The 25,176-nt window shown below is 38.2% G+C and overlaps 1 protein-coding gene across 3 annotated transcripts in view; it reads left to right on the top strand.

Moving 5' to 3' along the window:
• SMAP1 (small ArfGAP 1) overlaps positions 1-25,176 on the top strand; it is a 107,065-nt gene that overhangs the window by 55,344 nt on the left and 26,545 nt on the right. The gene's annotated exons all lie outside the window — the stretch shown is intronic.

Genomic DNA, 25,176 nt, shown 5'->3' with positions numbered 1-25,176 from the left:
CAAATAGAAGTTGTTTACTTTGCATAATAAAACAAGATACAAAAATATGTGCACACTTGAAGGGGAAAAAAGCCCCTCCTCAATACAAATATCGTTTTTCTGAAATTGGAACGCAGTTTTGGAATAAGTTAACGCAGAAGCAAACTTTGTTATGACAATTTGTGCAGCTTCACTGAGGTAGTGGAAAAGAATATCCTTATTCATATGATAGGAGGTTAAAGCTTATTTAGGGATGAGAATAAAAATATTAAAATTGTTGATTGTTGAAGTTTTACAAGGCCATCCAGTCAAATGTTTTATTCTGGTCCTTAGAACAATAGACTTCAGTTATAAAGGCTAAAAACATTTCTGTGGTTTGGAAATCTTAACTTTCTAAAACCCAAAGGTCTAGTTTTGGTCTGGGGGAGAGAGGGTTTCCCTTTGCAAGGATGCCTGAACCTTGTCAGGCAGGTATTCCCTTGGCTGGGAATACTTGGTTAGGTGAGGAGAAAAGATAACAGTGCATAGTTACAGCTGAGGGACTACCCTAATACTTGAAATAAAAACGAATTCAAATGCTGCTGATTAGATTTACATTTGAAATGTCATTAGATTACCAGTTAATGATTAAGCAAGTAAAAAGAGGTATTTTGATTTTAAATGGTTGTACTACAAAATGTGGAATTTGGTAAATATATCTGCATTAGATAACAGTGCTGTTGTAACAGCTGCAAAACATTTGAAATACGGCAGCATATTTTATTTCATTATTAATGTGTCAGCACTGATTGCTCAAATGGAACTCATCTGTGTGTCATCTTTTTAATTGAAGAGATTCGTTAAGCTTGGGCTTTTCAAGGCTTTTAAGGATCATTCAAAATAAACTATTTTTAGACACAGCCTGTAAACTTTACACATTTTAAAATTTCAGTCACTTTCTAGAATCCAAAGGAAAGAGACCTATATCAAATGCTTGCGTTTCCATTGGAAAGTACTAGTGAGATAGAGGGTGGAAAGGTTTTATTTGTATATATGGAATAATACATTGCTGGTTTTGTGCTGTGATTCTGCTTCAAGGAGCTGATAAACATTATTATTCTTCTTAGTCTGACTAATAATGATACACATCACATCTGGTTAGAGACCGTCTATAGGATATTTTAAATATTGCATGTTGAATCAATAGGGGAATGCTGGCATCTTGACCGTACTATCACGTTTTCAGCAACCACATCAAGCAGTAAATGGCTATTTATCCCAGTTCTCAGCTTTCTGGAGAAGGAAACAGAATATGAGAATTCTTTGGACATATGTGAAGTCAGTGGTCACCTTTATTGCAGGCATGGTATGTCCCAGTCTAGACATTCCAGGCTTGGGAAGCTAGTGAATTAAAAATACGTGACCAAGCAATTGGCAGTTCTACCACAACTTTGAGACTTCTCTTGATTAAGGTAATTCAAGCAGTGTTTTAGCCATCCTGTAGAGGAATCAGTAAAGATGGAAAAAATGACAGGCTTTCAACTAGTAAAAAGTTGAAAATGAAGCTACAGAAAACTTCATATCTCTTTACAAGTGTCATATATTCCTACAAGTCTTAAGTTCCTAGTGTCTTCTTTTTTATATCTTATCTTGAGTTTAAGTTTCTTAGCTCTTACAACAAGAATATACATCCTAAAAAATTAAAATGTTCACATTCAGTTCTCATGTTCTGATCTCTGCTTCATAGAACTGACCGATCTCCTACATCTGCGTAAGAGCCTTTCTCTGGTGACTAACTGATCTTGAGCCTTTAACAAGCTGAATGTCTAACATGATTTCTGTTACGTTTTCAAATATTGCTGAAAGCTTGCAGCATTGATTTAGTAAACTGCATTATTCCAGTATTGCATTAATTTGTCAGGTAATTATGGCATAAAAGATACTTTGTTGATTAGAATGCTTTGATAAGTAGAAAGAACAGAAAATCATCTTTTAACTGATTTAACAATAGTGGGTTTTCTTACTGAAATTGTTTTTTCAGTAAGAATCATCATGTCTTTAAAGTGGGTTTCACGGGAAACATTTTTATGAACATTCGAGTTGGAGACAGTGATTTCAGGCATAGAGTAGAATTTCCTCAAGATATAGAGATCTACTGCAGAACAGTAGTTTCAAGGATACTTGTTTGACTCTATTTTTCTGGGCTGTTCCACTTTCTGTGACAAAATTACTGGGTAATTTTTAACATAATAAGATCTTACTATGTCAGCTACAGACTGAGTCTAGTCTGGTGATTAGCATTTTATTGGAAGCAGCCAACAGTGTGATGTTCCACATCAGATCTGCAGTATTCTTTAATAAAATAAAATAAGTGACGTTATGAAACTAATGGCAGCTGTAATGTTTTTTTCAGTCTAACTGAAGAAAGTTGAGAAACTTGCATAACTTACCCAGGGTCCTTCTTCCCCCTCTCCCCACTCTATTTCCACAATTACAGACCTCAGGTTTGCTCAGTGCTCATGCTTAAAATAACCTTATCTTTACAGTTACTTTGGAGAAAAAAAAACAGATTGCATGAAAACTGCTGGAACAATTATTACACACTTCTTCCTTACATGAAAACTGGGGCCAGGTTATGTGGAGCTGAGATGTCCAGTCAAAGCCCAGCTTGTTTGCAAGCAGCAGAATTTTAGCAGCCAATTTTAGCAATATAAAATGTGTTGAATTGAAAGAATAAATCATCAAACTGAGCTAATTGCATGCTTCTTAGTGCTTCTTACAGGTCAATAGCAAGAATAATATCACAAGGCAGACTGTCATGCAATGAAAGCAATTTTTAGATGTTCTGTACATACAATTAAGTTCAAGAGATTTTAAATTGGCTAAAAAAATAAATCTGATACTTTAAGAGCCCATTTCAGTAGTGGGGAGGGAAGAAAGTCGGTAGTTTGTCCACCAGTCTTACTTGTTTCGTTGGTGGTAACACATGAAAATTTGTCATTTGTAGATGAGAAAAACCAGCTAGGCTTTTAATAGCCGTTTTTTAAACTTCATCATCCTGCCCACCCTTTCATCAGCTGCTGAGGAGCTTTTCCTTCTTATTAATTACTCCTTTGCACAGCTGAAATTGGTGAAATTTCCCATGTCAGCCATGATTTTTTTTTTTTTTTTCCTCCTTTCTTTTCTGCCTAAGCTGACTGAACGCGTTCTCCATTTGGGAACAGAGTAAAACACTGAACTCGTTTTTATTTGTTTTATGTCTACTGAGTAGGATTTTTGTTCATCCTCAGGTAATTGAATGTGCTCAATTTACAGTCATTTGGTGACTTTATAAAGGATATGTAGCCTACATGTTCTGCTGGTGTGTGAGGGAGCTACCAAAGCCTCATAGTAGTTTTCTGAATTAAAATTAAAACTGTGCAGTCATTTTAAGTAGAGTTTCTGCTCACAGCACAGAGGAACACTTTAGGTAAGCTCCACGCTGCTTCTTCATGGTTTTAAACTAAAAGAGAGTAGATTGAGAGTAGATATAAGGAAGAAGTTTTTTACAATGAGAGGGTAGTGAAACACTGGAATGGGTTGCCCAGAGAGGTGGTAGATGCCCCATCCCTGGAAACATTCAAGGACAGGCTGGATGGGGCTCTGAGCAACCCGATCGAGTTGTAGATGTCCCTGCCCGTTGCAGGGGGGATGGACTAGATGACCTTTAAAGGTCCCTTCCATCCCAAAGCGTTCTGTGATTCTATGATTCATGCTGCGTGTTGGAGCAGGGTCTGCGTGTACTCCATTCCGCCTTGTCCCTGTTTTCGACTGAAAGGAAACATAGAAGGGAAGGCGATGGGATGCAGTCCGGTCATCCAGGCTGAAGGATCAGGGCTCTGAGGGAAATGGCTGGTGTGTGAGCTGTGGAGTTTGGGTGCCCCAAGGATAAACGAGGCCATCAGAGCTGCAAAGGATGGAGTGAGGAAGGCTGTGTTTGCAGACGATCAGATGGTATGCTCTCTGCCGAATGGACAGGAAGCTCTTCATGCATTTGACAAGACTGCTAATAAAAGTACGTTGCATTAAGTACTGCATTTAGTAAAGTACTTCCATTGCACAATATTTGATTTACAACAGAGACCTTGGATTGAATTGTGTGAATGAGACTTTTGAATTTCAGAGCAGCTAGGGCAATTCTAGTTTTTTTGAAAACATACCATTTTATATCCATCTGCAGGACAAATTCAGATAAAAAAAGGCATAACTAGGTTTGGTGTGCTCCAGAAGTAAAGGGGGAGAGAATTCACATGCCTAAAACTTCCAGATTTTTGTAGGGTTCAACTTTTTATATAGTTTTAATTTTCAAATAAAGAAAATCTTGACGTGCTTCAGTGCTAGCAATCCAGAATTAAGCCAGAAGTGTTTTGGAAAACTGTCCCTGGAAAACTTGACAAGTATTTCTGATATCCAAAATTATAAATTTCAGCTAAGTCTGTGTCACTGAATGCTTTGACAGTGCTTGGATTCAGCACTGTGCAGCTTTCTGTGGTATTTATTTTAGAGGTCTTGCATCAGTTGAAGACTTTCATGAAAGCACTGTGATGGTTTCACTGTAAAATACTGCATATTGAAGGCAGTAATTATTGTGAAACCACATCTAATTTATTGAAAGTAAGCCCTTTTAAGACAGATTGTGTTGTATTGGGACAGTAGAGTTAAATGGTGAGGATGTAAAGAACAAACTATTTTTTCTTCACAAACTACTTGTGCTTTTGTGAACTAATATTGACATCCGAAGTTAAGACTTTTCTCATTCTGGTGAACATATCATGATGATGAATATTTCTGAAGGATTGCAGCAGTTAAACTTGATTAACTGAAGTACTATTTGACACTGTAAGTTTAGTTTGTTTTATTATATTGCATTTTGAGTTTGAAATTGGCTCTTTTTTGTGTGTAGAATTGATTTAAGTGACAGGAATGGGTCAGTTAGAGGTTATCTTTCAATGGTAGTATATCAAATGCTGTTTTTCTTCCCCAAACTGGAGACTAAATTGCCAGCTTAAACTCAGCAATAAAAGTGAACTGCTGCCTCTCAGTCAGCTGGTACCAACCAGCACCAGATGGCCTGCATTACAGAGGTGCTGACATAAGTTTATTTGTATTTAAAAAGTGTTAGAAAATGCCTTAAATAAAAGTGAGGGCAGATCATATTAGCAGCTTTTCCATTTCATATAGGAAAAACAATATGTCAAATACTCATTTAACCAAATAGGAAGAACTTACTGTAGCTTCTTAGGGTAGTGGTTTTGTCTGTTTGTTTTTCCCCCCAAAGATAGCTAAAACTTCCACAAAAATCAACCTGTCTGGGCAAGTGAGAGGAGGAACTATTAGTCCCCATTAGTTCTCTGGGGATGTTTTTTACTTACCCAAAGTATTCCAAATTATCATCCTAATCATTTTGTGCGAGGAGAAATGAGTTGGAGCAAATAGTGCTCTGGTGTTCTTCATTTCTTTAAAACTACGTGGCATTGTGAGAATGCCTGGAAGAATGAAAGCCCGCAAAATTTGTGGTGTCCACTTAAATGCCAGTTTGGTGGAAGTGTTACTTCCTAAACACCCTGGTGTTTACTTTTAAGTTGTAGGAATAAGTTGACTTACAAATATTGACCCGGATGATAGTTTAAATACAGAATTACATGATAAATGTTTTATTTATTTTGATACTGTATTGATGATATATTTGCTAAATCATGTGAATAGCTGTTAATAATGTTTCCCTAGACTTCTAAACATTATTTTCCTGAGTGCTTTCATTTTTAAATGTTTTTTCTTTATGTTTTTATATAAAATGTAATAGAAATTTAAATTATAATATATAAGCAATTAAATGTTTATCACAGGAACAGAAAAAATAGAAACGTGTTTTGCCCTCTGGTTGAATACATAGTTTTATTTATACTCTTAGTCCTTGTTTTCACAAATTCAGACTAAGTAGATATGAATGAGTTAAAGCTTAGGATTTAGGAGTATGTGATAAGACACAGGATAACCTGTTTCCCTGCCTCCCACCCCCACAGAGGGTGAAGGGTTTTAAGGCTTCTTGTTCCCTCAGTTTGCATTTTATGGACCTGTCTCAGCCTGGTTTTATATTTCTAATCATACCTTTTCAGTCTTGTGTGAAGAGATCAGATTATTTTGGGTTCTTTGGTTGCTTCTAATGCTAATCTGGAGAAAGGCAAATCAAATTAGATTCTTCCCGAAACTGTGATTCATTCCTTTTGCAGGTAACAAAGGACTCCTTATGTTTGAGGATTGCCTTGAAAAATAGTCTTACTTAATGAAATTAATCTGTCATGGCTCTTATTACGCATTGGGAGTTGTAGACAAAGGAATTAAGAAACAGGTATTGCAGGTAGAAGCAATTGAAAGAAAACCCTTTTTTTGTCAGATGGGAAGAAGGGTATTTGTCTTTTTAGTGTTGGAAAACGAGCCAACCTACAGGAAGGGTATCGTGTTTTTTTTTCCTCAGCCCAGTGCGTGTTCTCTATATCAGCTTGATTCTCCCAACTCTGGTCTGCAGCAAAGCAGTATTTTAATGTAATTTTTTTTTTTTTAAATTCTATAGAAATGGAATCTTAAAACTATAAGGACAAGCTTGGGTTTGGGCTGCTTTGGTTAAATTGGCCTTTGTTTAACTTGCCAAACTATTTTTAATAAAAAGTTATTGTTAGATGTGCTTAGTTTTAATTCATCCTGTTATATTTTTGCTCCATGAAGGGTCAAAACCTAAAATTGCCCTGGGTTTTCAGTTGGTAATACTTACTAACAGGTGGCATTGTCAGGTTTCTCCTGCTTGCTTGTGATAAGCTTCACATTTTTTCCTTGTGACTTTGAGACAATTAGGAAGGCAACATCTGCATATACTTACATATATATTGAACTGAAAAAAAAGTGGGCACATTTAAATAAACATGAACTAAATCAGCCTTATTCATGGACGGATGCTATCCTTAGATAAAAACATCTATATGACCAATACTTACTCGTTCTGAGACATTTGAAACCACAGGAGCATGCGTGGTTGAAAGTGCAAATACATGATCTCATCTAAAAAGTTTTATAAAAGTTATAGCACTAGTTAGGAGATTGTGTACAATCAATCAAATGTGCAAGAACAAAAAGCATGACATTTTTACAGAAGCGGTACTGATACATGGAACTGAATATAAAGAAGGGTAAGGATTGGATGAGATGAAGTTGATAACAGGAAAAAGACATTTAATTTAAATGTCACTCAAAATAATAATCTTATCTTGTTTTGAATAACAGGCTTCCTTTGTTTTCCTAAAATAATGCAAGTACTGGAGCATGAGCAAAGCAATCAAGTGTCTTTGTGTGCTCTGTTTCATTTTACTGTGTTTAAGCTAGAACGTGCTTAAACTCCTCAGGGGAGAGATCTCACTCCACCGTGTGACCATCAAGGTGGGGCAATGGGGTAGTGGGAGGCACTGTCAGATGTGCAAATCTTACTTAAGAGTAAAGATAGTAACTCGGTTTTCCGTAAAAAATAATTTTGGATGCCACTGGCAGTATTAAAAGCTACATTAGCTTAAGCTTTAAATTGTTTAAAAAAAAAAAAAAAATTCTATAAGAGGTTTCAGCAAGCTTCCAAACACTGTCATGCAACTTTCAGTGTCTTCCAGTTTAAATTCATAGTTGACATAGGTGTTGATTGCGTGGCTTTTTACTAAAAGAAATAAGAGTATTTATCTGGACTGTTGAATTTATGATGTTTTGATAGCTGCTCATGGCACTAGGACAGTTGCACAGAGAACTTCGTGGCTCTGACGTTCACCCTGTTACATTGCTTCACCCAAGTAACTCAGAGGTATTTGGAAGGTAGCACTGTAGCTGTGGTAGGGATAAAAGCAAGATAAGGTAGAAGCAGGATCTTTGACACAATTTGAAGGAAACGGACAAGTTTCTCGCTCTAGATAATTCTGTGAGATAAGTATGGTAGAAAATTCAGTCACCAGTTACCTAGTTGCTCAAATAACTAGCATCTCTTTAATGCTAGATTCCTTATATGTCAATCAACACTGTTAACCCATCTGCAATCAGTTGCTTCCTGTCTCTGTTGAAAAAAGGTTTGCAACTGGATGAGCTTGCCTTTCAGTTTTACTTGAAATTTTTCCTTTATAAAATTGTCACCTGCAGCTAGAAAACGGGGGCAGTTCTGAGGTTGGTCCCCTTGCATGTCAGCATACTGTTGAAAAATAACTCTGTCCCACCTCTCTGCTCAGCAAGTATGGTCTCTCCCAACTTGAGGATATTGTACTTCATGTCAGAGTAGGGTACTGCAGGCTTGTCTGCTAGGCAGAGAGTGTATTTTATACTGTGTAGTAACACGGGTAACTTCTGCTACAGTTTTTTTTGTCTTATATACTTAATCCTCAGTTTACACTGTAAGTAGACAGCAGTATATCTTTTTCCTTTGTTTAAACGTAGACTATTTTAGTGGTGTAAAAGAAATTGGTTTGGTTGAATCTCAGCATAAAAGTTGAAATGGGTGCTTGAACAAGCAAGTCAGAGCTCTTGTAATATCATTTTGAAGGGTCAGTTGTAAAACTTCACAATATTTGAAGCTGTGAATCTAAAGTTTGAATGATCCTTATGTTTTTGTAAGGATGATTTAAATACTCATTTTCAGAATACCCAGAAATTTCATATCGGTTCACATTATTTAAACTGCAGGAATAAAAGCAGAAAGAAGTTTGACTCATTTCCAGTTGAGATGTAGAACTCTAGACTGGATTGTGGCTAGAATGCGTCTTGATAGTTGGTGTTAAAGATTACAATGATGTGGAGGGTGAAGACGAAGAAAATGGAGTTTACTCAAGTAAAGGGAAATCCATTTTGGTATTGCTTGTGATAAGTTAAAATTAATTAGCTTCTAAAATAATTGTTTCAAAGTGGTTAACTTTGAAATGAGAACAAAATTGAAGAAAAAAACCCTGACTGGCAGAAGAAACTAATACAACTAACGGTCGTAGCTAATGATGCGTAAGTATTTATTAAACGTCTCCCTCTTACTAAATTCTGCATTTGTGAAACAGAATTATGTACTTGTATATGAGGATGATAAAGTACTCGCCAATTCGCTCCTAACTTCTATAGCAGCAAAAGAAAGCAATGAGCTGATACAGAAGTAAGGAAAATTAACCTATGGTGTTATTTCAGTCTGATTAGCTGTCAGTGACAGGATTGAATTTCCATGGAACTAACTGAGAGGCTTTTTTTAAATGCATCTCTATAGATATAGTATGCTTAGACTTCATAAAGTGTGTGTATCATACTGCTTTCCATAATGATAGAAAAGATGCAAGTACAGAGTATCAATCCAACATGCTAAGAAGCAGAACCCTATTTAGTAAAAAAGTCCTAATTCCGAGGTGGTTTATATGAAACAAAAGTCAGTGTGATGCTGTAAGACTGTGTGACTAAAACATAAAGACTGCAAGACTCAGAGGAACAACGATAGGGACCAGAACCAGAATAATCTAATGAGTGAAAAGAGAGCACAGTGATCTACTTCTCCGAGGTCCATCGAAGGAGAGTGGTGAGGTGGGTCAAGGGAAGATGTTCTTTCCCATGAACCCAGACGAGTAAGGGGTGATTGCATACTAGGCTATAGGACTTATTATGGGATTCAGAGAGAAAAGAATTCAGGGATAGGGCAGAGAATATTGTGTGAAGCTCATTATGGGATGTTTAGGTGACAGACCAAAAGCAGGGAAGGGGAGGAACCAAGGTGTATTGGGGTGGAACAAGCAAGAGGAAGCAGGGGGGAAGGGGATAAAAAGGGCTAGTCATGTATATGCAGGTTGCTGGGCAGCATGCTAGTCTGAGCCCTGCACTTGGTCACTGCAGGCTATCCTTTATTCTTGCCAAATTCTGTTTGCAACCATATTGTGTGTGAGTGCGTTGTCTCTTCTGTGTCTGTGTGTGAACGCTAGCAAACTTCAAGTTGAACTACCAGACAAGAAGGATAAGAGGTTGGTGTCGGCCATTGGAAAGAGACGGCAGGTTTGAGGAACCTAAGGGTCGGCAACTGGAGAGACCATCATCTAGAAACCAACTGTTGCAAAGGCAGCATGTCCAAGATCAGCTACTGGAGACACCCATATTGTGCTCACACACGTGTGTAACTGCATGCTGGACTAGCCAGTGAGTAAGATATCAGCATCTGGAAAGATCTAAGGTCTGAGCTGGGGGCTGGCCAAGGGTGTAGGCTCTTGATATTGGATGAACTTAAGTTTCATGCAAAAAGCATTTTTCAACAAAGTACTGTTGCTTTTCAGCAAAGCACTGTTTCAGCAAAGCACAAGGAAAAGAATGCAAACCATATCTTCACAAACAGGGATAGAAAGCAATGCTTGTATTGGATTGTTTTTTCACTATGAGCTCAGTCAGTTGCCATGCCTGAAACAGCTCATTCTTGTCTGGAGATGTATGAAGAAGGAATTACAAATATATACCCCTTAGTTCTGATTGGGTACACTGATGTTATATTATGTATGACTCGAAAGGTCTTTAGGAGGAAAGTTACAAAATAAAACAGTTTAATGAGGAACTGGAACTAATATAGCTGCATTGTTGTAATCTTGCCTAGACTAATTAGCTCAATAGAAATGGAGTAGAAATATGTAAGCCAAGTTCATATAACCATAATATGCAGTCCTAAAACTGAAGATGTATTTAAAACAGCTTATAAAAATACGAACCATGTTTATTGCATTTCACAGCTTGCAAACTGAGGTGCATTAGAACACTTTGACCCTAATCCGATTTATAGATGTTGTAATGGGACACTGGATCAGCTACAGCTTTAAGATGGATCTGCCTTGATTTTCTACTTCATAATGATTTCTTCTAAAAGATTTTAAAAATGGGGTTTATTGGATTAAAAATAGAATGCTTGGGTTTTATCTAAATCAAGTTCCATGACAAGATAATACAAAATAGGAAAAGGGTTGATAAACAGCTTTTCCCTCTGCCTTTTGTGTCCTTGTAAACAGGTCCTTGCTTCTGGGCTCAAATGCAGTCATTTCAAAGATTCAGAGCTGCACGAACTCTGCTCAAATCCTTGCCCCCAGAATCCCTAGAAACTGTGATGCCCCCAGAATCCCTAGAAACTGTGATGCCCCCAGAATCCCTAGAAACTGTGATACCTAGAAACTGTAGACTATATGCCTACCCTCCTCTGCAATCTTGCCATCTCTAGCTCGGCTTTAGGTTCCTGCTTCTTGTTGTGACTGTTACCTGGCAGTCATCTTGCAACCTTTTGACACTTTTCTTCAAGGGCCAAACTTAGGAGAAAGAGCTTGCCCTCTTTCTTCAGACCCTATTTTGAATTTGTGAGCTTTATGAACATAATATATTTGAAAATGAATGCATACAACTAATGTTTCAAATGTGGTTGTTATTATATAGATTTAGTACATGAATATAAGAATTTAAAGAGAAAGATTTAATCTTCGATATTTTGCCGTAGTCAAGACATGTACGAGACATGAAAGGTTTTAAGCCTTCTTGGAATACATTACTAAAGTAAATGAGATCTGAGCTAACATTTTAAATTCAGTTAAAATAAAATGGTAGTACTGGGTGTTCAATAAGTAATAACAAAGGAATAGTCTTAATCCACTTTCCATAGATATTATTAGCATATTAGCCTAGACCCAGATAAAATCATATTAATGGAATAAGATTACGGTGCAGCTGTCTGTTAGTTCTGCCATGAAGTTATTAATTCAAATGACTAAAGATATAACACATTTTACCTAATCTTGTACAAGTATCTTGCCCTAACTGTGAAAATCTAATATAATCCATATACCCAGGGTTTTAAAGTGGAGATATAGATCAAGGACAACTTAAAAATGTTTTCCTTCGGGTGTGTGTTTCGACTGAATGACCTTCACGTGTACAGAATCCTATTTTACAACAACAACAAAAAAGGCAGTTCAGTTTTGTTGGTTTGCTTGGTGTAAGTGCCTTAAATTAGCTTACCTACATCAGCGTGAGTAGTTCAGTGCCTGAGAGTGATTCGTTGGAATAATCGCAATAGACTCTTAAAGAATAAACTTACATTTTCCCCTTGGGTTAGCTGTTTGTTTGAGGTAACGCTAGTTTTATAAATAAGAGTGGCTGCTTTTTTTTTTTGTTGACATGCAGTTTTTTCCTTGCAGAGTCGCTGTAGTCTGTACAACTTCATAATGATACCACTGTAGTATATCTTGTGATTCAATATAGTATACTTGTTTTCTGGCTTTTTTGCTAGCTAGGCAAAATAGAAGTTCATCACTTGCTAAAAGTATCCTAAGTTTTGAAGAGTTAGTCTGATTTCTAAGTTTCTTAATATATAGTTGCAAGTCTGAAAAAAATGCTGATATCTTATAGGAGGGTAAACAGAACAACACGTTTCATCTTTAATGTGATTTAAATTCAATATTATGAAAGGATTCATTTTTACTTATTTACATGTCAGATACAAAAGTTGTAAAAACGTTCTTTAAAAATTCTAGGATGCCTACGTGAGTAATGCTTTAAATAGATACAGACTAAACTAACTTGTATAGTACAAGTATATGAGCTGTCAGAAAAAATCATATCTACAAACCTATTGCAAGCTTGTAGTAAATTAATAACATTTTCTCATATGAGAATTCTCAAATGTTTTTGCTGTCTTGCAAGTTTTATTGCAAGCAGGTAATGAAGAGGGAAGGAATCCAATTACTTTATGCACAAGGCATACAGTTCTTACCTAATAAGAGCAAAGGAAGACTTTTGTTCAGTAACCATAGAAGCATCTATGAGCTCTAATGAGTAAACTGAAAATTGCTTTTAAGTAAGTTAGAAGTGCTTTTCAGTAAATTATTTGATGGATCTCCTGCTTTCATAAAGCTTCTGGTAGTTAAGGTAGTGTATGGAAATAAGAAATGCATGGGTAGCCAGATGCATATGAAACAGACTGAATTCTAGATTCATATGAATTTTTCATTGAAGTAGAAAATGGAGGAAAATGTGCAGAGAAGTATTTTTTGCATGTAATATTAAAGTATGAAAATAGGAGCAGATAACTGGACTGGATAGCTCATGGATCATATTTTTGACAATGACTGATACCTTGCTTCAGAGTAGGAGAGATATTTACGGTAGTAACTTATGACTGCTCTGACTGGAGAGTTTTTCTACTTCAGAGCTATTAGTCATGTGGCTTGCATCTTGCACGATGTATGCTACCTCTTCTAATGCTCTCAGGTAATGTAAATGAGAATAAGGTCAATGTTAATCCTAAATGCTGGTGTTGAAACCTGCTAAATTATTTACATGAACATCTTGTAGTAGTGAATTCAGCAAAAGTTCCACTTGTTTTTAAAGTATTTTGGGGGGGTTACATTTCTATTGGGCGTCATATGTCTTGTGGAGCTGTTAAACCCTTAAAGTTTGTACGTGTGAAGATAATTGGCATAAGGTTACAGAAGCAGAAAATGGAAACTTGAATTACCTAACATTACTCTTTTTTCTCTGAAGTCACTCATTTACAATGAAAAATAACCACAGTATTTTCACGGCATGCTGACACTTTTGAACCAGCTGTTACCAAAGAAGCTTGTTTCACCATTGTCAATTCTACTGCAAAATGTCCTCAGCTGCCTCTATCAGAGGACAGTAATCTGGTGAACAGGGATGTGCAGAAGAGTAGCCTGAAAATACAGATTTCAGACTGACCATAGGCTCTGGAGTGTATGGTCATATTAAAAAATGTTTTGAAAGGATTGCAGCATCCTTAATAATTTCACAAACTTGCACTGCTTCTTGTAAGGCTTCTCCTCCATTGGTTCAGCTGGTTCCTGCTATAGTAATTCCTATAACATGCAACTCAGATCATGGGTTACAACAATTTAAAGGTATTTCCATTCCAGTCTCCACCCCTGGCCCCTTTGGGCCAGATTATAGGGTTTAACATTGCAACGAACTCTGCCCCTTGCTCCTAGCCCAGCTAGCAACAAGGTGTTCCTGCTATAGTAATTCCTATAACGTACAACTCAAATCCTGGGTTACAACAATTTAAAGGTATTTCCATTACAATCTCCACCCCTGGTCCCTTTGGACCAGACCATAGGGTTTAACATTGCAATGGACTCTTCTCCTTGCCCCTGCTCCAGCTTGGACCTATCCACAGACTGCAGTCCGTTAGGGGTTTACCTGTTCCAAGTGGAGCCTTCTCTGTGAGCCACAGTCTCTCCAGGGGTATACCTGCTATGGCATATACTTATCCACAGCCACAGTCGCTTTGAGGTGCACCTGTTCCAGTGTGGCCTTCTCCATGGGCCACAATGCCTTCAGAGATATACCTGCTCCAGCATGGCCTTGCCCACAGCCACAGTCCCTTCAGAAGTAAACCTGCTCCAACATGGCCTTACCGATGGCTGCAGTCCCTCCAGGGGCGTGCCTGCTCTGTCATGGGCTTATCCATGGCTAGACACTTTGAGGTGCTCCAGCATGACCTCATGCACAGCCACTGATGCTTCAAGGTGTACCTGCTGCAGCATGGACTTACCCACAGCCACAGATGCTTTGAGGTATACCTTCTCCAGCATGAATTTATCCTTGGGCCACAATCCCTTCAGAGGTATACCTGCTGCGGCACAGACATAACGATGGCCACAGACGCTTTGAGATGTACCTGCTCTGGCACGGGCTTATCCACGGCCACAGATGCCTCAGGGTGTTCTCGTGTGGACTCATCCACAGGTCGCAGTCCCTTTAACTCGAGTTCACACTGGAGCTCCAGCCTGTCCAGTACAGCGGCACAGAAACAACAGCGATGCCCTGGCCATCTGCCAGCCCGGGCGCGTCGCCATTGCTGTTATCAAAATGTTCCCAGGCACAGCAGAGTTAAGACGATGAGCAGTACAGCTGTACAGCAAGCAGCGAAAGCAGCCACTAATGAGCACTAGACTCTCCTATACAGTAAGGTAAACAAGCCCCATGGCAAGCACAGAAGCCTGCCGATTAATAGCTAAACAGCAATAACAGCTATAAATTTGACCTAGGACATTTTGTTACAGTCATAATTAAAAAAAGAGAATGGGGATAACTGAAGAGCAATGTACTTGCTGCTAGATCTGAATATTCTTGGTTTTTTTCTCCTTCAAAGTCTAACGCGTATCAGAAGACCTCACGTATGTTGTCTGTCCTGTCAACCATGCAAGCTGGCATAAAGCTTTCCACTTCCCTCTTGTCTTTTACCCATCTTCTACACCTAGTAGCCAAACACGCATATGGGCACGGTGCTGAGAGTCAGGAAAGGGCAAGCTGTTGTTTGGCAGAAAAGGAGCATGGGTAACACCAGCAATAGACCTCATAGCATGCTGTTATATATGTGAATTTAATAGGTGTGTGACTGTCATTCATGGTGGTACTGACCCTCCTTTTTGTCTTGCCCATGAAATAACCATATCCCTTGTAGACAACATTGTATGTGCTGTACTGTAATCTTCATACAGAGGAAGGAGGAGGATTGACTTGGCAATGCTTTCATTAATTTTCTTTTCTCTGAGGCAGAATGAATTACTCATGTAATGGTTATCTCCAAAAATAACCAGCTGAACAAAATCTGATGAAATGCCCGACTGAGACGCTGGACTTCCTACAGTGTGCGACTTATGCCTCAGGTGTTGTTTAATGTTCTTCACAGTCCCATCTCGTGCAGGCTTGCTGTCTAAGTCTCTGGGAGAAAACATAGCTGCCCGTTCCAGGGAGTGGGAGTTTACCTTTGGATGAGTCTACTGCAAAGCTCTGAAGCTCAGATTCAGGGCTTTGAGGCTTGTGTACACTAAGCTTCAATGCGAAAACAGAACTTGGGAATCACGATGATTTGTAGGGCGAGTTCCATAAATAGGTTGATTCACTTGTATCTGCTTGGCAAAGTCTATAGAACACTAGAGAAAGGGAAGAGAAGGTGGTTTTGAAGAAAATGGACCAACAACTGGTGAAGTATTGCTGTCTGTATGTGTGTGTGTATATGTGTGTGTCTTATGTATAGTCCTTGAATTTATTAAATGAGGTGCTTAGAGGTTGGCTTGTTTTAACTAGCAAAACAAAGGCTGATGGAAATATGATTGGATAAAACTAGCAAAACTAAAATGATAGGGTTATCAAAAGTATTACGTCAGTATTGCATGTGTCAATGGAATGAGTTCAGAAGGCACAATGTCATATGGTATGGAATATCCCTTAGGTAGTTCAGGTCAGCTGTCCTGGCTGTGTCCCCTCCCAGCTTCTTACTCACCCCCAGCGTACTCACTGCAGGGAAAAAAGAAAAAGCCTTGATGCTGTGCAAGCACCTCTCAGCAACAGCCAAGACACTGGTGTTTTACCAACGCTGTTTTAGCCACAAATCGAAAACATAGCACCATACTGGCTGCTATGAAGAAAGTTGAATCCATTCCAGCCAGACCCATGCAGCCAATTAGTTTGCAAAATACATGGTATAAAGTAGATTTCAGTTCTCTTGTCCTTGTCAAAGGAATGTCCTTATTTACTAGAAAATTTGCTTTAGAGTAACATATAAGAGAGAGAAACAAATCAGTAAAATCAACCCTAGAACTTGATGTGTGAATAATTAACAGTGTTACTTGCTGACTTATTTGGTTTCAGTTAACTCAAGAGAAGTGTTTCACATAAATTAGATTGAACTAGAATGGTGTTATTAGTGGTATATTGAGAGCAATGCATTGTAAGAGTTCAATAAAAGGTAAAATTGGTTTGTGTAAAACTGAGCTTTGTTTTTTAAATTGAGACCTAGTAGGGACAAATAATTTTTTTTTTTTTTTTTTTTTTTGCTGGCCTAAACTAGCGTTCTTACCCTATTTTTCAAATTAAACCTCACATAACTTTTATTGTTGTACAAAATGAGTAAAGGAAGAATAATGAGGGAGAAAGCAATGCAACATTAAATGTAGGTTGTTCAATTACAAGTTACTCTTTCACGATGGAATAGAAAACCTTCTCATTTTAGGTAGATTGGGAAGTTTTCTGCAATTATATTTTTTTGATCTTGTAAGGATGTGGTCAGAATTTGAGCAAAATAAAACTCAAAACTTTGGTACAAATTTTTGTAATTCTTCTACCAAAACCTGATGAACTGGAAAATACTTCAAAATCTTAGAGATTAAATGGTTGGAAAATGAACAAGATTGGTAAGTGATTAATCCTACCATTTCCTAATGGTAGGAAAATGAGCAAGATTGATTAAATCAAAGCCAGTATCTCGATGAATTACAGGCAGACTGGCTGGTGCAGCTTCCACTAATGAAGGCATCAGCTCAGTGTGAATCTAAGAAAATGACATTACATAAAATTATTAAAGCAGGCTTATGCACTTGCTTGCTTTAAAATTGTAATAAATTACAGATGGCCTGATCTTCTCTGCAGTTGTCTGCTTTTGAATTTTGTTTGTGATGGTTTCTTAGCACAAAACATTAAAGTTGACCAAGTTGCAATGTGGAGATATGTGCAGATTACCAGCATACGTAGTTCCATCCACAAATTTCAAGCCAATTGACTTCTAGTGAAAGTGTGTGGAAATTAAGTGAAGATCCAGATATTGATTTCTGTATTACCATTTTATTTAAATAGGAAAGAGGTGATTCTTCTTATCTGTACACATAATTTCTCAACTGTTCATTTTGCTAGATGTAAAGTTATGGGAAGTTCCTAACTATTTTTTAAATATCTGCTCTGTAGATACTGAAAGATGATTTATCTTGTTACCTAAGGTCTACTTATGGCTAAGGTTTTAGTGCCATGTTGTCATAGTATGTTTTTATTGTATTGTAGATGTACAGCAGGCAGGATTTAGATGTAGCTTGATTTGGGTATGTTGTGGTTTAACCTCAGCCAGCAGCTAAGCCCCACACAGCCACTCACTCACTCCCCCTGCCCCGGGTAGATGGGGGAGAGAATTGGAAGAGTAAAAGTGAGAAAACTCGTGGGTTGAGGTAGACAGTTTAATAGGGAAAGCAAAAGCTGTGCACGCAGGCAAAGCAAAACAAGGAATTCACTCACTACTTCCCATCAGCAGGCAGGTGTTCAGCCATCTCCAGGAAAGCAGGGCTCCATCACACATAACGGTTACTTGGGAAGACAAACGCCATCACTCCAAACGTCCCCCCCTTCCTTCTTCTTCCCCCAGCTTTATATGCTGAGCATGACGCCATACGGTATGGAATAGCCCTTTGGCCAGTCCGGGTCAGCTGTCCCAGCTGTGTCCCCTACCAACTTCTTGTGCACCTGATGCAGAACATGAGAAGCTGAAAAGTCCTTAACTAGTGTAAGCACTACTTAGCAACAACTAAAACACCATTTGTGTTATCAACATTATTCTCATCCTAAATCCAAAACACAGCACTATACCAGCTACTAAGAAGAAAATTAACTCTATCCCAGCTGAGACCAGAACATGGTATAAAAATGAGAGTCAGTCATCACTGGATACTGAATAGAGAATTGAGTGAGAGCAGAAGCTTAGAGGGAATTGTTTCCATGATAGCAACTTTGCCAGTTTTTAGTGCACAGCCACATATGTTTGTTTTACATACTTTTAATAAAATGCAGTCAATACAGCTCTTAGGAAAATGTTATCCATGTGATTATCTAATATTTTGACAATTAGTCTACCTACTAAATTTTAAGTCAAAATTCAGATATTTTATTCAGGAGCAGCATTTGTCTTAGTCTCCTATGTATCACACAGTCATTTCAGAAGAATAAAAATAGAAATTCTGATCAGACGATAGAAGAAAAAGCTACTCTTGACCTTAGTCCATTCTTTCTTGACTCCTGTTAAGTACTTACCTTCCCATACTATCAGCATGATATGCCTCTCAGAGGATCCTCTTAGCAACTGTTACCTCTCCTGCAGTAGAACTTGATTATTTTTCCCAGATCCCTTTTATTAAATATGGAGTATGAATATTGCATAATATTCCAGCAGAAGATACTTGCACTTAATTGCTGAAGCAATCCAAAGAGCTGCTACTAGAATGATCTCTGAGAGAGAGCCTCAGGAAGAGGCTACGGTAGATAGAGATGAGACAAAATCCCGTAAGAGGGAATGATTACTCATACAGGAAAGGGCTCGTTCCTACAAAACCAATGCTGAAACAGTGTTTTTATGCATTAAGCATCACACCAGCCAAGATGGATGAGCCCCTGAGAAATCACAGTATTTCAGAGAAGATTGCTTTAGCCCCTTCTACTGAGAAAATCAAGAGATTGTTTAGGGTGCCAGAAAGCACGAAAGGCCTTCAGCCTTGGCAAAAGCATCTGCCAAGAGTGAATAAAATAGCTGAACATTCCTGTGTGCTCTGTCACTTGAAAGAATCACAGAATTTCCAAATGGTTGAGATTGGAAGGGAATTCTGGAGGTCATCTTGTCTAACTCCCTGCTCAAGCAGGGGTCACTTAGGGCAAGTTGCGCAGGTCTGTATCCAGACAGTCTTTGAATATCTCCAAGGAGGGAGAATCGACAACCTCTCTGAGTAACCTGTGCCAGTGCTCGGTCACCCTCACAGTGAAAAAGTGTTTCCTGATGTTCAGCAAAGGACCTCCTGTGTTACATTTTCTGTCCGTTGCTTCTGGTCCTGTCACTGGGCACCACTGAAAAGAGCCCGGCTCCAGTTTCTGCACACCCTCCCTTCACATATCTATATACATTGATGCAACGCCACTGAGCTTTCTCTTCTCTAGGCTGAACAGTACCAGATCTCTCAGCCCATATGAGAGATGCTCCAGTCCCTTAATCATCTTCGTGGCTGTTGCTGGACTTGCTGCAGTATGTCCCTGTCTCTCTTCTACTGCAGAGCCCAGAACTGGACACAGCACTCCAGGTGTGGCTTCACTAGTGCTGAGTAGAGGGAAAGGATCACCTCTCTCAATCTGCTGGCAATAGATAACCTTCCTGATGCAGCCCACGGGATACCATTAGCCTTCTTGGCCGCAAGGGCAAATTACTCGTTCGTGGTCAACTTGGTGTCCACCAGGACCGCCAGATCTCTTTTTGTAAAGCTGCTTTCCAGCTGGTGGTTCCCCAGTATGTACTGGTGCCTGGGGTTGCTCCTCCCCAGGATGGGGAACTGCATGAGGAACTGCTCAGCCCATTTCTCCAGCCTGTTGAGGTCTCTCTGGATGGCAGCACAACCTTCTGGCATATCAGCCACTCCTTCCAGTTTTGTGTCACCTGCAAACTTGCTGAGGGTACGCTCTGCCCCATCATCCAGCTCGTTAATGATGCTGAACAGGACTGGACCCAGAATTGACCCCTGACGTACACCACTAATGACTGGCCTCTGATTAGACTAATCACCACTCTCTGGATCTGGCCATTCAGTTTTCAGTCCACCTCACTGTCTGCTAATCTAGGCCATCACCTTCTCTATGAGGAATTCACAGGAGACAGTGTCAAAAGCCTTACCAAAGTCAAAGTAGACAATATGCACCACTCTCCCCTTGTCTACCAAGCCAGCCATGACACTGTGGAAAGTTATCGGGTTGGTCAAGCATGACTTCCTCTTGGTGAAGCCATGCTGGTTCCTCCCAAACACCTTCTTGTCCTTCATGTGCCTGGAAATGGTTTCCAGGATTAGTTGTTCCATTACCTTCCTAGGTACTGAGGTGAGGTTGTTTAGCCTGTAGTTCCCTGGGTCTTCCTTCTTGCCCTTGAAGATAGGAGTGACAGAAGAATGAATGTACTTAGGTAAAAGGTTAAAAGGACGGCATTGGAAAAAAAAAAAAAAACCAACAATAAAGGATTACTGTATCCCAGTTACCTGTCGTCTACATGATTGCAAAAATTTATGATGCCCATACTGGGTCTGAATAATGAGTGAGTCCCTGCTCCTCTACTGTGCTTTATAGGTGAAAATATTTAGAAGAGGTTGCAAGGTTAATTCTTTATTTGCCTCATTAACTTGGCAGAAGTACCTAATACCTGCTGAACAAGGGATAACTTAAATGGGTTATTGTGGCTCTTCTCAAAACAGGGGCTCAGCTTTTCTTAAGGCAGAAAATTCCAAGTCATACTAGATAATAAGCTGATCACGTGGAGGATGGAAAAGAATTGATTCCCTAGAAGCTTGTTCTGGCCTCAGTTTCTTTCAGTGATATATGCAAATAAACTGTTTTCAGTAATCCCAGAATAATTTAAGGCAGAGGACATTGCTTGGTTTCAAGAGATACTTCAACATGAGAACAACCTTGAAGAATAGTGTAGTGGCCATTAGTGACAACTGTGAAAAATGGAAATGTAAGACTTGTATATCAAAGATGTTTTGATGCTCTGCTACTTGCGAGAACAGTGTTAGAAGAATGTACTAGTATTGTAAAGATGATTTTGAATGAGAAGCTGTTAATACACGACCTGAAGTAAATATATCTAGGAATTGCTATAACCGTGTACTTCACTTAATAAAACCATGTATGTTGCTAAGCCAACCTTGAATGTTGTAAAAAAATAGTAGCGCCAGTAACCTTGAAGGCTCCACTTGAAAATAAATGCACAAAGTCGTGTACCTTTTCCCTTCTACTTGGCTTTTTAATAGCGGATTTTTAGTGCTATTTTTAGTTTATTTAATGCTGCTTAGTCTCCTATTTTTATGCAGCCTTTTTCCAAAGGATTGGACAAAGAATAGTTTATCTAGTACTGGTGTCAATACTTAAAAATAATTGCTGTGGGAGTCAAGCAGACTAGTAATAGAAACTGAGATGAATCTTAGTGCAGCAGGATTCCCAAGCATTTGTCATGCTATATTGCACCTCTACAAAATGCAGCAATTTTTAGATAAAGCACAACACTAAATTAATCGTGAAGTTTAGAAGATGTCACTGCCTTGTTATGCAGTTTTTTGCCTGTTGCACACTTACGTGCTCACTGCGTGCAATATTTAGCTTTAACATCTCAAAAGACCACTCTCTACATAAAGCTTAGTCATGTATGAGTCCTACTGGAGCAAAACTACTAAAAAGAAATTAAACATCACATTTCTCCTTATGATTTGGAATAAAATTTTTAAGTGGCTCCAATGTGACTTCCCTTTTTTGTTCTTTTCTGAAAGTTTCAACACCTTGTTTATGCCAGAATTGTCTAGGTTGGAAGGGAGCTCTGGAGATCCTCTGCTCCAGCCCCAGAAATATGCTGCAATATCTGCTATAGAAGCAGAGTAAGTACTTTAGTAAGGCACTGCTTTTCATTGTACCTTCTTGAGGTGCAGTCAGGCAGCCCAAGATTCATGGGGCCAAAGAGAGAACAAGGCTGTCTTAAAAAAAATAGCATGGTAAACGAGATTTATTTAGATATTCTTAAATTAAGAATAATTGCATGCATGCAGGTTTCTTGTTCTAACTCAGCCCATTAGCGCCAACCTTATTTAATTTATGCCTAAGCGTAGGTGACTTCAGAGATGTCTGAATCATGGCAGACCTTAGGCACCAAACAAGTATCTTCTGAATTTGCACAAGAGCCCTCATTAGTGGCATGCAGCATCTTAACCAGAAATAAAGGCACACTGAATTTAAAATTGGTTCAAATCTTAGACAGGAGGATAGGAAATTCCAGCAACTGGCATTTGTTATGGTCAGGTAAAATTAAGGGTAAAAGGAAGGATTTTTTTTGTTCCAGATAGCTGCTGATTATTGCTTTGTGTGACCACTGTTGTACAGGTGAAGTATTGGTAAATTGTTAGGTGACAAATAGCTTTTTCCTCCCTCCATTTTTCAGACTGAAGTTTAGTGTTTTGGTGAAAACTGTGTGGCTGTAAAGGAGAAACTGAATATTGCTTTAAGGAGAAAATCTTCATTAAAGAGATGAATGCAGTATTAATGTCTACAAATATTTGCCGTACTAAGAAGCTTGAAAGTATTTTTGCAGTCTTTCTTAAGGTAACTAACTATGAAGTAACCTTAAAACCTATTAGTTTACATTCTGACAAGGGAGCAAAACAGGAAAGAAACTGTTGATCAAGAAATATAGTAATGATACTGGAAAAGGGTATCTTAAAGGGTTTTATTTTTTTTAGAAATTGATATTTCTATACCTTGTATCCTCATAGCCTTTCTTATTTAGAGAGTAATGAAACAGAAATATGCATTTAATAATTATAGAAAATGTTCATTTCACAAAGCAGAGGACCTAAGTATATTCTTACTATATTTTTAAATTTTTTGTTTTGGTAATGAGATTAATTTGCTGCAGGAATAAGTACTAAATAAAAGAGAGTGCTATTTGAACTCCATCTGTTAAGTTCTTGCTAATGATGTATGCAAAACTGTTTTGGTTTCTGTAAGAAGTTTGCCCTCTAAACCAACCCTGTCAACCTTTAATTTATTTCAAACTTGTGCTTTTAGGTAGTTATCATAAACCTAATCTGAGGTAATGAAAATTTGCACATTTAATAGAATTCTAACGGTTTTGCTTTTCAGTTTAAAATTCATCTATATTCAGAGTTGTTAAGTTGTTTAAGCAAAAAAAGGTCAGTTTTATGAAATCAAGCAACATGTCAGAAATGCTTCTTTTTACGGCTTCTCTGACCTATGGTGTTCCTTACAGAGTTGGAGAGGAACCAAACATGCATGTTTTTATGATAAATTCTGTTCTGAAATACTCATTGTTAATTCTAATTGATGTCGGTAATAATAATTTAAGTTTTATGGCATATTTATTGAGGTAAGTTCAGTTGTAGAAAACTTTATTTTCAATGGTCACTTTTAAAAAATTCTTGATATGCAAAAATTTGCTTTCAAAACCCATACTTCTTTCTCATATCAAATATAAGGGTTTTTTTTCTCTGCAATATTGAGTAGCTTTTTGGAATCAGGGTGCTATTCTTCAGATCATATATTCAAATATGAAAGTTGTAATCCAATGTGGAATCAGGGAATCCATGGAATATTTTTCCAGCAGGTGGTTTCCCAAACAAATTTGTTCTTGAACGAGGTATGTAAAGTCAACATAAGGATTTTTGGCTGGAGCAAGCAAGTATTTCTCTGAGAGATTAGCAAGGATCAGTTTGAGTGTGAAGACACCTGTTCCCTGTAGCTGCAGAAGTGGAGTTCAGTTCATTGCAGCTCTTGCCTGGAGGTTTTCCGTGGGGGCTTGGTCGTGTAAGAGCAGTGTCAGTAGTACGTTAAGCTTCTGTTCGTGTGGGCCATCTTTGAATACCCTTGATTTTCCTCATTCCTCTGTACAAATACCAAGCTTGTTACTCTTTATTCCCAGTTTGCAGGAGAGGAAAGTAAAGGATTACCTAAGTAAGGAGAACTTTGTATCCATGTGTTGAACTATAACGTTCTCCTAATGCTAAATACTAAGATCTAATGACTTCAGCAACCTCAGGAGACTCAGTGATTCTGCCAAAGCCATGTTATGGGGGTGATAAAAGTGGGAGTGAAGCAGGTTCTGTTGGTGTCAGCCCAGTGCTCAGCCTGGCAGTGCTCTACCGCTGTTATTTGGTAACCTGTTCTAGTTAAAGGCTGTACTCATTGATTGACCAATCCACTTCATGTTTTTGTGATAAGTATGGAGTAAATGCATATTAAATGCATGCAAGGGAGTGCATTTGTCACGTCACTACTATAAACCAGTTTGTATTCATTTTAAAAATTGATGTTTTGATGGATTCGGGTAATCAGCCTGATATTGGTATGGGAAGAACTATAAACAGATTTATGAAGTCATTTTCATAATCAAATTTCATGTCAATACCATCTTACATTTTGAAATATCTAGGCAAGCAAAGACGAGGAGTTCCCTTTTTCAAAGAAGAAAAATACTGTTATTTGTCTTCAGGTTTACAAAGAAGACGACCATGAACACAGATTATGTCCATCTGTGCATAGCATCTATAAAGTCTGAATGTTCTGCAGACGCTCTTTTCAGGAAGGCTAAATAGTGCCACTAGTCAGTTTCTAATTTTTAAATTTGAGCTTTTAAAAACTTGAAGTTTTTTCTCTTTAATGCTGCAGAACTGTAAAGTTAGGATGCTAAAATTAGTCAGTAAATCAAATTATAGACAGCTTTTTGCCTAGTGCATGATATGCAGTGGTTCAGTTTAAGATTTCAGCTTATTTTAACCTATTCTGGAGCCTACATTTATTTAAAAATTGATT

This window comes from Platalea leucorodia (assembly GCF_965183815.1).
Source record: "Platalea leucorodia genome assembly, chromosome: 3".
In the NCBI taxonomy this organism is placed as follows: Eukaryota; Metazoa; Chordata; class Aves; order Pelecaniformes; family Threskiornithidae; genus Platalea; species Platalea leucorodia.
The sequence above is the reverse complement of the archived record's forward strand: the minus strand, read 5'-3'. Positions and strand labels throughout refer to the sequence as shown.